The following is a 13,757-nucleotide window of genomic DNA, read 5'->3' as shown; positions in this document are numbered from 1 at the left end:
GAAGATGGGTCAGATCATGAACATACAATGGTGGGGCCCACTGTGCATGAGGATTAGGGAAACAAACAATTAATTTCACCTCCTTGAACCATGTGCAGTACCAGCACATGGACCATTTATATTGGAGATTTAATACAGAACACTGATCTATAATTATTCCCTGACAAAAATGTTAACTTTAATAATAGTATAAGCATTTAAAAAAAATCAAGCTTGACTCTTTAATAACTTAAATCCCAGTCTCTATTTTCAAGCAAATATATCCAGAATCAAATCATTCCCTGAAAACACATTCTGTCTAATCATTTCTATGATCTCCTTTTCTGCCACAGAATTGATGAAGCTATTCCACCTGCCTGACACTTTTCCAGGAGTGAGGCCTCTCTGATAAAGAATAAAAAATGCAACGTCCTCCTCACCTCCCTCTCAAATGCACGCACCATGATGAGAAGGCAGTTCATATTGGGAACTGTCAAATCACTTTATGTCATATTTTTGTATTTGTATTTATAAATGGAGAAGGTCTGTAGTTTTTTTTTATTGTATTATGTTACTGTTTTTCTCTATTTTTGGTATCAGTAATGCTAGCATCATAAAATTAGGTAGTTTTCAATATTTTTCTATATTTAAGAATCATTTTAAATCAATCGGACTTTGAAGGTCCCAGGACTTGTTTCGGTACTTACAATTTTAATTAACTGATTTTTTTATTGAAGTATAGTCAATCTGCAATGTTGTGTTTATTTTCGGTGTAGAGCAAGTACTTACACTTTTAATACAGTACATCACTTTTTAAAGTTGCACTTAGTTAGTTACTTAGTTTCATCTACTGCTTTATTTCTTTCTAATTATTCTCAAACAATTTTGGTAATTTATATATTTTCCAAAATATTGAGGTTTTCAAACTTTGGAACACAACTTTGCATGATTCTGTTATGATTTTTATTGTCCTTGAATATATTCTTAATTTAATGCTCTCATTTCTAACTTTGTTTCTGGCTTCCCCTTTTATTAAACTGACAAAGTTTCACTAATCAGTAAAATAATTTACAAAAACAAGTTAATAAATAATTTATTGTTATAGATACTGTATATTCATATCTAAATACAATTTATATGATAAATATAACTATTATATTATTTTACAAATAAAATTAAGTAGTCTTTCCTAATACCTAGAGATGATTAATCACTTTCACTATTTTTAGGTTTCTGATTCTCTCATTGTTTTTATCTTTATTATTCACTTCCTCATGGTTTAATTTCCAGAGTTTTACTTTTAATTCATTTATAATTATATTTTTATTTAGTTCCCCAAGGGAATGAAATATTGAAGGCTACTACTTCACCTCTGAGTATAGCTTTGGCTGACTTATAAATTTTGATATATAGCATTCTCATATTTATTGTTTACTGAATCATGCATAGTTTTAAATTTTTCATGTTGTTTGAGCCATAAATTAGGTCCAATTGTCTAAAATTACAAAAGTAATCTTTTTTAAAAAGCACTATACAATAGCCAGAAGAGAAAATAACTATTTATTCTTAATCACATTGATTCCAGTTAAGAGGAGAGTACTTGTTACCATAATCTGCTATTTATTAGAACCTCAGTTTTTAATCAGGTAGTTTTGTCTATATGCACATTGACACATTATCCTACTTTGATTTTTTGGGAGTTTGGGACTAAGTTCTAGAGCATAGAAATTAAGAAACTAAGGACTTCAAAGAGAATTTTCTATGTATAATATTTTTACTAAAATTCCCAATGAAAACAGAAAAAAATGGACCAACAATTTTCACATATTATTACAATAAAGAAGGGTAAGGGTGTTTTAAATAGAGGACTATAGACAAGAGCAACAGAAAAAAGGAAAAGTGAAATGAAGGTCATTTATGCCCAAGTGATACAACATAGCTTCAAAATGAGTTCCTAATATATGAATTGCTATGTGTTTCACTTTGTTATTTTCTACCTTCCTCCCTCTTTTCTATCACTTCCTTTCTTCCTTTTCTTCCTCCATCCCTATGCCCCCCACCCACTTCAATAGTGCTCACAAACCACTTTTAGTGAGGAGAGCTGACATCCTTCATTGGATTTGGGGTCTGATTTATGTAAAAGAATCAGCTGTATTCACCCACGTCCCACTCACAATCTGCCACTATTCTAGTCATCAGAAATAGAGTCTCCATCATTCCCTAAATGGAATGGAGTCTCTCCTTTTCTCAGCATAATTTCCCCGTCTTAACAGCATGGCCACAGTCCAACTAGGAAGCAGGTTATCTCCCTCCCACCCCACTTGGGGATGATTGTTATAAAATACTGAAAGTTAGCGCAAAACATTGAAACTGCCTAAAACATCCTGGAAGGAACATTAAACAATAACTTAGTGAAAGGAAATGGTCTAACTGCAATAGGCCAGGGAGTCAAATGCCTGTTAGGCACAAAACTCCAATGAAAGCAAAGCAGAGGGCTGACTAAAAAGCAGGAAGCTGGTCCTACAGCCTATTCAACCCTAGGACTCAAGCACTGGCCGGCATCTCACCAAGCAGCCTCGTGGATGGGTAACAAACTCCATTTAACAAATGAAGACTATGAGCATTAGATAGATAAAATGACTTTCCCAGAAGTCAGAGCTGTGATTTGTGTCCAGGACTTCAGATCACAGCCCTACTACATCTCAGGTACATCTGCCACCTTTTTAGAATCAGCTCCACCAGAAAAGATCTATTTCCTGGCCCTCTGTGCAGATGCGCTTCTCTGTGTCTAGACCTCTGGTCTAACTGCTGCAGACTCTGGAATGTTCTCTCTCCCTATTTCACACCCTGTGTCTAAATTCCACACATTCTTCAGGGAGGAGGCCAAGTCTCATCTCTGCCACATGTCTCTCCATGTGATTTCAGCCTCCCCTACTCTTCCCTCGCTGTGGTTGACTTAGCAATGAACCACGCTTTGGCTTATGACTGTAAGTGGCTTGAGGGCAGGTGCTGTGGGGTTCAGAGTGGATATAGTGGATACAGAGCACCAGTGGAGCGGTATGCCACAAATCCCAGAAGGTTTTAGTTACTGAAGAGCAACATGTGAGGAAAAAAAAGAACACTGAAAACAAGAGAAACCAAGAAGTCAGTCAACTGCAATCTGTCAACTGAGACAGCCCATCAGTTAGGAATGCCTACGAAACTGATCAGGGCAAATATTCCAAGACACTATCTTCCCTTAAGAATTCACTTCCAATAAATCACTCTTTATATAAAATTCCAGTACTTACCATTGTATCTTTACCTCACACAGATGCATTGCCTAATGTCAACAAAAACTTCCCTAAATGGTTATTCTAAGTATCTAGTACTTTGTCAGTAATTAGGTGGGTTTTGAGGATTTAACCTGAAGTTTTTATTAGGATCTGAATCTTACTTTCAGATGCTTTTTTCATGGTACTCTGAATTTTCCAACTTTATGTGCATATTTTAATCAATATTTTAACACTTTACATAATGTTTGAGAGACTGCATCATTTTTCCAATTTTCTCCCAGAGGACAATGACAGTTTTTCTTGTGCTTTTAAAGTATCCACAAAATACATTAGTTATATTAGATATTGAGTTTATTTCCTTTCTCAGTAAATAAAAGAGAAAAAATTTCTCCAATTTTCTAAAAATTGCAATTGTCACACAGGCACAACCAAACAGGTCCAAAATTTACACAGCACTAAGAGATCCTGTCCTGTGTTTGCACGCCCAGCCTAACCCAACCTTTATTCTACTGTGATATGTGAGAAAATTCTGACATCTTTCTAATTTGTATTGTTCTCCTTCCCTGTCTGTGCCTAGTTAGTAGGCAGGGAATCTAATTCCCTAGGAAGCATATTATCTGAAACTTACAATCTGTATATGCCACAATGTTTAATTTTTTTTCTAAGTTTCCCCTCATCCTTTCTGTCGATACCTATTTTTAAAAGTCATTATTGCCTTCCAGCTGTCCAAATTTTCATCTCATTTTTCTCTTAAAAACTGACTTAAAGCAGGAGGTCAATATCTCAGCCATCATTAATTTCATGCCCTCCTCTTCTCATTTATTCACTGGTCTTTTTTCTCTAGAGGATCCCCCCTCCTTTTTTTCCCCCTTGATACGTTTATAAAAGGTCTCTTTACTCCACCTAACCTCTTTTACTAGCTGTATCTCATTTCCCACTTTTGCGCACCTTATCTTTTCTTTGCTAACTTTAAGTCGTTCTGTCTATTTTTATACAGTTCCTGCCTCCTCCACTCCCAGGGCAATTGTCCTGTTACACATGGATCTCGAGCAGCCCTTGGGGATGGCAGACTGTATTTTTACTGGAATTCTAGAGGCAGAGGGGCCCTGCTTCCCCCGTGCTCTGCCCGGTTCTCTCACTGCCACAGACGGAGAGAGGCTTCTGAGCTCTAATTATATTGTCTTGGGCTACTTCTCACCTATCTCCAATTATGAATCTTAATACTTACTCCCATTGTATCATACATATTAGATTTCCTCCCAATGTGTTTTTCAACTAGGAATAGTACCTTGTAGGGTTGTTATCAATGATCACATTTCTAAATAGGCAGTGGAGAGAATGAAAATGATTTACTCTATTAGGGTGAGGTCATTTGCATACTGTTAAGTGATTTGCATGCTGTGTTTCGGCGGCTTCCCTAGGTTCATCCCTTCCTAACAAAGTGTAGCTTATTTTGCTCACTATAAAACAGTCCTTTATTTTCCTCTCTCACACCACCCTCTCCCACTGGAGAATAACACCCACTAACACAAGCGTGACATTGCAAGGTAGTCTCTATCTTCTGAGCTAATGTTCTCTTTGGCATAATTCATCATCCCCTCTGATTTTTCAGGGATGGTGACAATGGTGACTCCCCTAATATCTGAATGAAGTCCTCCATAAATATTTTGCTGAGTGATTGATATCTCCTCTAGTTATTTTTCTCACACCTCTTCCCCTCCGAATATAACAGATGGGATTCCATCATCAGAAGCAGATGCTGTGGAAAAAGTATCAGGAGCCCAGAAGCCCTCGTTCCAGCCCCAGCTCTCCCGTTAACTACCTCTGCGATCTCCTCAAGTCACTTAACCTCTCTGGGCCTCCATTTCCATGTCTGTAAATTGGAGATGAAAATACCTTCTTCAGAGACATACTAAGGTGATCAGAAAAGATACATTTATAAAAGTGTTTCCTAATATAAAGTAGTTTGATACTTGGAATTTTGATACCTCTTAGCTAAGCCATGTAGACTTTTCAAAATCGGATGAAATATAAATTATTTGTTTCACCCACTCCCACTCCCTCCTTCTTAGCTTTGCATAGTTATAAACAAACAAGCACACTTCTAGGAAGGTCAGTTACATTTTGAGAAATTTTGAATGGTGAATTGTTCAAACACTGAACAAAAGGATGATTTTAACCACTCCCACCTCCATCCTCTTCCAAGTCTCACTAGCAACCACATTCTCCACCTTTATTTATATAACTTATGCGGGACCCTGCAGGGAGAAGCAGGGCTCTTGTTTGATTTTTGACTGAGCCTCATTCATTGAAGTAAGGTGTCAGGGCTGCCTGTGGATCTGGAAAGCATTTGGGAAGTAAGAAGCAGACAAATGTAAATCTTTTAAACCCCTGTGATAAGCAAACTCTCCTCAGTTCAACATATAAATATAAACACTAAATCAAATCAGATGCTTATACATTTTTTAATCCCATCATAAAACATTTTGTTTTGACAGCTTGGTAATGTAAAGTAAAAACACCGACAGCCAAAAGAATCAGCATCTTTGCCTGCTACTACCTGAAAGTCTTTCCTGTATATAAATAGCAAAAAAAAAAAAAAAAAAAAAAAAAAAAAGTATGTTTATGTAAAGGGAAACACTGATTTACTAGAACTGATTGCTTCATAGTCTAATTACTTTTCAACTGGCTGTTCCAAATTAAGATGTCATTGATGGCTTTTGGTGATATATTTCATTTTAAGCAAATTTATTCTATAATAGAGCACATCATAATGGAAAGCAGAGTTCCCACTCTTCCCTCCTCTTTGTAGCCTGATATCTTGACAAGTAAATTAAATTTAGCAGTTAAAATGCTTCCATTAGTAATTTTATTAAGTTAATTAAAGAATCTCTCTTTCTGAATTTTAACTACCTTCCTTTCAGAACAATGTTGATTTCTTTTTTTTTCTTTTTCTAATTTCATGTATTTAGACACTGTGATATATTCTAGGACCAATCAACAACTCTATCAGTATCACATTTCTATGGGCAAGATGCTACCAAGCAAGTCAAGGAAGAAGAAAAAAAAAAAAAAAACCCTCCAAAGTCTGAAAGAGATGATCTGTTTCATATCACAGAAGAACTGGGGTTTTAATATCTTAAAAGAGGGAGGAAGAGAAAAAGGGTGAGACGAAAATATATTTTTTAGGCTATTTGTGTTCCTAGGAAAAAGCAGAACTAACCAGTGTCTCCATACATATAGGGTAAATCATAAATAGTTCAAGTAGTGTTTAGTTCATAGATGGAAGTAGAAAAACTAACTCTTTTTTCTTACTCAGTAAGTGTTCAAGTAGTACTGAGCAAGATTCTGCAGCTGGAGAAGCACAAGTTAAATGAAGTCTTGGGGCCTCTCCAGGGTATGGTATTTTGAAAGAAACCAAATATTTCTAAGAGATTTAGAGCAAAAAGAGCTGTCTCATTGACCGTTGCCCTTTTCATGTGGTTGGTGTTCCTAAACTCAGGAATTACAGAAGGCATTTTTAGAACTGGAAGGGAATGTAGAGAAAATGTTATCTTATCCTACGTGAAAGGTAAGGAAACTGAGGGCCTGGGATTAGTATCATCGCCACCACCAATAATCATAACAGCAACTATAACAAAGGTGGCTATTTATTGAACTCATCGCTGTGAAGCTGCATATGCATTATCTCGTTAAAAAGCCCCATGAAGGGATCCTCTGAATGTCCCAACTTTATAGATAAGAGAAATAATGCCTAACAAAGATTAAGTAACTTGTGCAAAATCTGTATATGACTCCAAAGTCCCACATCTGTAACTTGTTCACATCACTACCTTAGATAAATGACTTGGGATCGTACGACTAGTCAGTGCTTTCTCCAGAGTTAAAGCTCAGGACACCTGCTTCCCTTGTAAAGAGCTCTGCTCTTTACAAATTAGTCCATATGAGGAGAGCTGGAAATCCAGTGGTTGGGGCTGAGACGTGGGCACTGAGAAGACACTATGATTTATTTCAAAAGGAACCTCATGGCCAAGGTGCCTCGTGGAATATTTGCTTTACGGGTAAAACGTTACCAACGTCTGTGTCCATGTGTTTAGACCCAAAGTGACATTTCATTTAAAAACAGGAAGTCCACCTTTCACTCATTCATTGAAGAAATAGAGATCTAAGAATACAGGCCACGGCAATTACTATTAACACTTCCCATCTGATCTCATTTTCTAACACCCTCCACCCACCCCCACTGGCCGTTGACCTTGAATAGCCCACTCTGAGAGCTTGAATGCTTACTGCTCAAACCCCATCATCCCTCTCCAAGGCACTCCTTCCACTTCCTAAAATCCTCATGCTACATCCTTGCTGAGTACAGTTGTTCACATTCACCCCTCAGATACCACCCCACCCACTTCTGCCCTTTTCCTTTGTGGGACTGAATGCCTTTCATAGCCATGTTCCAAGTTTACTGCTTTTCTCATGAGAATAGCATGGCTTTTTTCCTTTCTATCCTTTCCCCATTCTTCAGATTCTGTTTCAAAAAAAAAAAAAAAAAAAAAGCCTAAGAACAGAATCTGGCAACTCATAGATGCTTCCTGACAGAACAGAATAGATGAAGCCACTAAACCATTTGATAGTTCAGATGGGAGAAAAGACTGAGAACACTTCATTCATATATATGTATCCCTTCCCTCTTTTTTCACACCGGGAAAAGCTAAAATGCAAATGTCTACCCCAGATGATCTTTGTATATTCTGGAGGGCCCACCCCTCCCCTCCCTCCCTCTCTCCCTGCCTCCCTCCCTTCCTTCCTTCCCTTCTTCCTTCCCTCCATCCCCTCTTTTCCTTCCTTCCTTCCCAACATCAAGATAAACTAGGACTGACAACTTTATTGCCCTTTGCCCCTGATTTGATCCCTTGTCATCCTGGATATAGGTTTTCAAGTTGGCACTCCACAATTTCTGAAGCACAAGAAATTGGCAAATGTTCCTGGGAGTTTTTGTGAAGGATGCTTCCTTTATTAAGCATACCTCTCCCCCAAAATGATGTCTTTAGAAAGAATCTAGCACTCTGCAATATCACTATAATTAATAGCTAGACAGACAGACCCAGAGGAAAAAGAGACTGGATCACCCAATATGTTTTTCGAATTAGAAATGGCCCTCCCTGCCCTGCCCCTTAACTGAGAAAGCCTGGAAGCACATCTTCTGTATACCTGACCACAGAGCAAACATGTTTCATTAGAAATTTACCTCTTACTCCTTGATGTCCTGCCAGTCATATTGTATCTATTCTTTGGTGAGGACCTTTTTCAATTATATTGAAGATCTTCTTGTTTTTTATTTGGATTTCAAGTCCAGTAGTGAAATCTGTTTCGTATTTATAATCAGTTTTCAGCTCTGGAAGGAGCCCAAATTGGTAAGTCCCTGTGAGTGAAAAAGGGGGAAAAATCAATTTAATTAGGCAATCTGAGCTTATAGAAGATGAGCAAAGATAACTCAAAGGGGAAAGATCTGCAAAAATCAACATTATGTCGTCTCCTCCCACCCCAGTCATGCTGACCCAGCTTTCAACCTGGAAAGTGGTCAATTAAATGTACAGAACCACAAAAGAGCCATTGGGATTGTGAAATTATGTGGCAAAATCCCTATTATTTGTCTCATGAAAAGAAAAATGAGCGATTTTAAAATAAAATACCAGTGAAAAGATGTAACAAGTTTGATGTAGTCAACATAGTCGGCCACAGTTGTGAAAGATTCGATAAGCTTATTCTTACTTGTCCTTCACCCTGGAGGCTTCTGAAGAGGCCTGAATATCTGGCTTATAGTGAGTGATGCTACTTGAAATGAAAAGCAAGGAGATTGCAAATCGCTCTTCTGCACAGGCTTGGAATAAGCTACCGCACGGCTGATGGACAGATTCAGGTATTTAAGTGAGTGTGATTTCCAAGCAACAATTTCTAAACCTTACATTGTCGTTGACCTCCATCACATGATTGGACATGTTTACGAAGGCACACGCAGTAGAATGAAATACACTTGAGAAAAATACTGAAGTCATTTTCCAACACCACAGCAGTTTTACTGCAAAATGAAGCCATGTTACCCCCATCACCAATAAGGTCCACCTTTGCACCGTTCTTCTGCTTAATGGTCTGAGTCCATTCTATCAGAGGAACTTTCTGTTTCGGGAATCCAGCTATGGATTTGGTTGGAAGAAACCAAATGAGGTAGATAATCTGATATGTGTGCTCAGTAAGGCTAAGTAAACCAAGAAAGGATTTGAAGAAATGGTACAAGACTATACTTTGTCTTCCATTTGTCCTCTCTCTTTTCTTCTTAAAGTAAAAGATACCAGGAGAGTAAAAATCATCCCCAAATAATTATTTTCCCTGTTATCTGATTGGCCAGAAAGCAAAAGCAAATCACCCAATTAGCAGACTTTTAAATCAAACACAATTAACTATACATTGAAATATATGTTCAACAATTGCATGTTCAATTAAATAGCTAAAAGCAATTGAAAACCTCAACTGCACACTGAAGCTGCCTAGGTCTGCTCAGATTTCCTGCTTCTTCATGAAGGTCCAAGATAGTCGCTTCCTCGAAAATTAAAAGCAGAAATTTTTGTTGTCTAGTAGGCACTCCTAAAAAGCTTTACTATAAATTCAATCAAATATTTGCACTAAATCTTTTCTTAAATTGTAAGAGAGAAAAATAAAATAATACTAAAAAGGCAAAGACTATTTTTCACGGTCACTAATTAGGGCAATGGTTTTCCCTGGTCCAGCCTCACTTTCTCTCTAAATTATATCAGAATCATTTCTGGGGACTCCTATTTCATCTATTCCTTAGTTATATTCTGTGATACATTCCATACATATATGCAGTTTTACTTAGGCAGTTGAAGCTATTTCCATTTGACCCATTGGTGAGAAAATAGTGTTGATAACAGCCATTAGTTAGCACAGCTATCTGCAAGTATAGCCATTCCAATTGCTGGCAACCTAGTGGTGAAATTTTTCACATTCCACCAAACTGTATAATGACTTACATACACATCTATTAGACTATAAGATACTCCAAGGCGGAGACCATTTTATGCATCTTTAAATCATTATACCATTTGCCATAATACTGGGCATATTGGTCTTAAACGGTTCTGTCATTTCTTAATGGAAATAACAGAATGAATGAACGAAGCAGGGAATTAATATTTAAATACGGACAATGATTAGTTGTGTTTTAGTCACCCTATACAGAGAACTGTCTGGAGGAGTTTTCATGGAGTGACAGAGAAGCTTGGCTGACTATTATTGGAGAACACGTTGACTGTTGGATGGAGATAGTTCACCAAGGAAGCAGATTTTGACCCTTCAAGAACTTCAATGTGATGATGAGCTTATGACAGTTCTAAAAGCCAACATACGGTCGGTGGCCAGATTGTGGTTCTGGACTGAGAGGCTTCCATTTGGAAGGCAGACAAGCATTTGAATTATGGGTCTAATGAAAGTGTCAATAGCAATCCTGTTACTGGAGGAGCTGTAAAACCCTGCTTAATGAACTAGGCAGGGACACAAAAACACAATGGTCTAAAATGTACTGTATGAGAAAATGATAATTAGCCCAGATTTCATGTACAAGATAAAATGCAGAGGGATGATATTACCACTGAGCAATATTATAGCTCTTTAGGGGACTGTTTTGTTAACAGGGTTTGGCTCAGCCTTTCTGATCCTCCTTGTATGCATGAAGATGTACTACCCAGTCGTGAGCTGTGAGTTGGGGAAGGATGTCAGACGGCAAAATTCCTATCATAGACGCTGACAAATGTTAATGACAAAAAAAAAGGGTCTTGGCCTCAGTAAGGGTTCGTTCTTATTTAGGAGCTTTATGTAACACAGATGAGAAGACACATGGCTTCCCCCATAAGAGGAATGGGGGTGAAAGGGAAACTCATTCTCTAACCTTGAAGTCTACTTTCCTAGACCACTGAACATCAACCAGCAAAGTAAGGCAAGATGAGGCTGGATCTGGAGTGGGCAACAGCTACTTACTTACACCCTAAGAGTCAGGGAGATCCTGAGGCAGCCCCGAGTACAGAAGAGAGCAATGAACTTGGAGTCAGGGCGCTGTGACTCCAGTCTTAGCTCTGAGTTTGAACTTTCTCATCTCTTAAAAAGGTGAATTAGGGAGAGAAGCAAGATGGCGGAGTAGAAGGATGCTTGTAGCTCACCCTCTCCCACAAACACACCAAGACTCACATCTGCGGACCTACTCAGCCAACCAGAGCACCTGCCGAACTACGACAGAACATCACCCTCTTTAAAAGACAAAGACGCCAAAAACCTGGTAGGAGAAAAGGAAGAAAGAAAGAAGAAAAAGCAAAACAGTGTGAGACTGATCCCGCAAGGAGGGAGCGGCAAAGGAGGACTGGTGCTCGTTTGCTGGGTCTCCCCTCTCCAACGGAGGGGCCAGCGGGATGGAGGGGGAGCCTCCAAGGCTCAGATCTGCCCCGAGCACCCCTTGACCGACAGAACTGAGTTAAACAGGCACAAAGGGTCCCCGTGACACCCAGCCCAAGACGCGAGCCGGCAGCTGGGGCCGGGACAGGCCACCTGAGCCAGGCGGAGTACTGGGGTGGCTGCACTGAGGCAGCCCCGGGGGACTGCAGGGGGCTGTGCACCGTGGCTGGGAGGGGATATGGAGCAGAACAACCTCAGTCCCCCATAAATTGGGAAAAAAGCAAAGCAACACAGCTGGTATGCCCTGGGGGGAGGGGTGCTGTAGCCTTTGTCTCCTCAGAACCGTGGCGCCATTACTGGTGCATCTCGCGAGAAGAGAGGTGGGGCTCAGCCACAGCCACCATCTCCTCCTGTGCGCAGCGCCCGGGTGGGGACGGGCCGAGCCCTGAATCCGCACCAGGGGCTCCACAACCTCCTAGGCAGGACTGAGACTTGTTTACAGCCTGAGGCAGATAGGATCTTTCTGCCCTGGTCCCTCAGAGAACTCACACCACCAAGACAATCAAGGAGCTGAGATTTGGCACGGAGCAGGGGTGAGGCCGTTCCGCGGTCTTCCCCGAGCCCACCTTCGGAGCGCCGACCAGAGGCGGAGCAGGCAGCTGCACAGAGCAGCAGAGTGACCAGAACCAGGAGATGGCGGGGAGCCCCTCGCCTTCCTAGCAGGAACGCAGCACCTGACCACGGTGCTGGGAAGGGAGTACGATCCGCCCACCTGCTTCCCCCTGAGTGCAGCATCTGACTGCAGCATTGGGAGGGGGAGTGACCTGCCTGCCCACCGGGTAAGATCTCAGCTCCTGACCCAGTGTTAGGAGGGGGCGTGATATGCTAGCCAACAGCCACCGGGAGCAGCACAGATGAGGGCGCCAACAGAGGGCCTCTGGAAACAGCAAGCTGAGTTTGCGAAACAGGGCAAAGACATAAAGACATCCCGATAAAATCATTAAGAGCACACCATCTCCAGGAGAACTAGATAACTGATACTCCTTAATCCACAGTGCCAGAGAGATATGAGCAATATGAAGAAGTAGAGGAACCACTCCCAATTAAAAGGTCAAGAGAAATCCCCTGAAAGCACAATCAAGGAAATAGACATCGATGGCCTACTAGATCAAGATTTCAAAAAAGGACTGATCAAAGTACTGAAGGAACTAAAAGAAATAGTGTTTAGAGATATAAAATATGTCAAAAATGAAATAGAAGCTATAAAGAAGAACCAAGTAGAATTAGTAAACTCGTTGGCTGAGATGAGAGTTGACCTAAAGGCTGTACAAAGCTGGCTAGATAATGCAGAGGAACGAGTAAGTGACCTAGAAGACAGGACAACAGAAAGCACCCAATCAGAACAGCTGAGAGAAAAACAAATTAAAAAACAATGAAAACAATATAAGGGACCTATGGGATAATATAAAGCGTGCCAATCTATGCATAATAGGGGTTCCAGAGGGGGAAGAAAGAACAAAGGGGATTGAACAGGTATTTGAAGAAATCATGACTGAAAACTTCCCAAACCTAAAGGAATCAGATATCCAAGTACAGGAGGCTCAGAGGGTCCCAAACAGAAAGAACCCAAACAGACCCACACCAAGACACATCATCATCAAGATGGCCAGAGTCAAGGATAAAGAAATGATCCTAAAGGCAGCAAGAGAAAAACAAAGAGTGAGTTACAAGGGAACCCCCATAAGGCTCTCAGCTGATTTCTCTACACAAACACTACATGCCAGGAGGGAGTGGCAAGATACATTCAAAGTCCTGAATGAAAAAAAAAAGATGCAGCCTAGGATACTCTATCCAGCAAGGCTATCCTTTAGAATAGATGGAGAGATAAAGAACTTCACAGACAAGCAAAAACTAAAAGAGTTTAGCAACACTAAACCCATGCTAAAAGAAATATTGACAGGTCTACTCTAAATAGAAAAGAAGCAGGAAGCTACAAAAATGAGAAACTCTAACTGGAAAGGAGATAACGGCCATGAATTACAGAAA

The 13,757-nt window shown here is 39.9% G+C and overlaps 1 long non-coding RNA gene across 1 annotated transcript in view; it reads right to left on the bottom strand.

Annotated features, from left to right (window-relative positions):
- The window catches only part of LOC116668994, a 94,640-nt gene extending 85,971 nt beyond the window's left edge, over positions 1-8,669 (bottom strand). Inside the window, exon 1 of the long non-coding RNA XR_004326346.1 lies at positions 8,500-8,669. This is a non-coding gene — a long non-coding RNA (uncharacterized LOC116668994). The remainder of the gene's footprint in view (positions 1-8,499) is intronic.
- Between the last annotated feature and the right edge of the window lie 5,088 nt (positions 8,670-13,757).

The sequence above is a fragment of the Camelus ferus genome, chromosome 15, assembly GCF_009834535.1.
Source record: "Camelus ferus isolate YT-003-E chromosome 15, BCGSAC_Cfer_1.0, whole genome shotgun sequence".
In the NCBI taxonomy this organism is placed as follows: domain Eukaryota; kingdom Metazoa; phylum Chordata; class Mammalia; order Artiodactyla; family Camelidae; genus Camelus; species Camelus ferus.
Note: the sequence above shows the minus strand (reverse complement) of the source record. Positions and strands in the feature narration are given on the sequence as shown.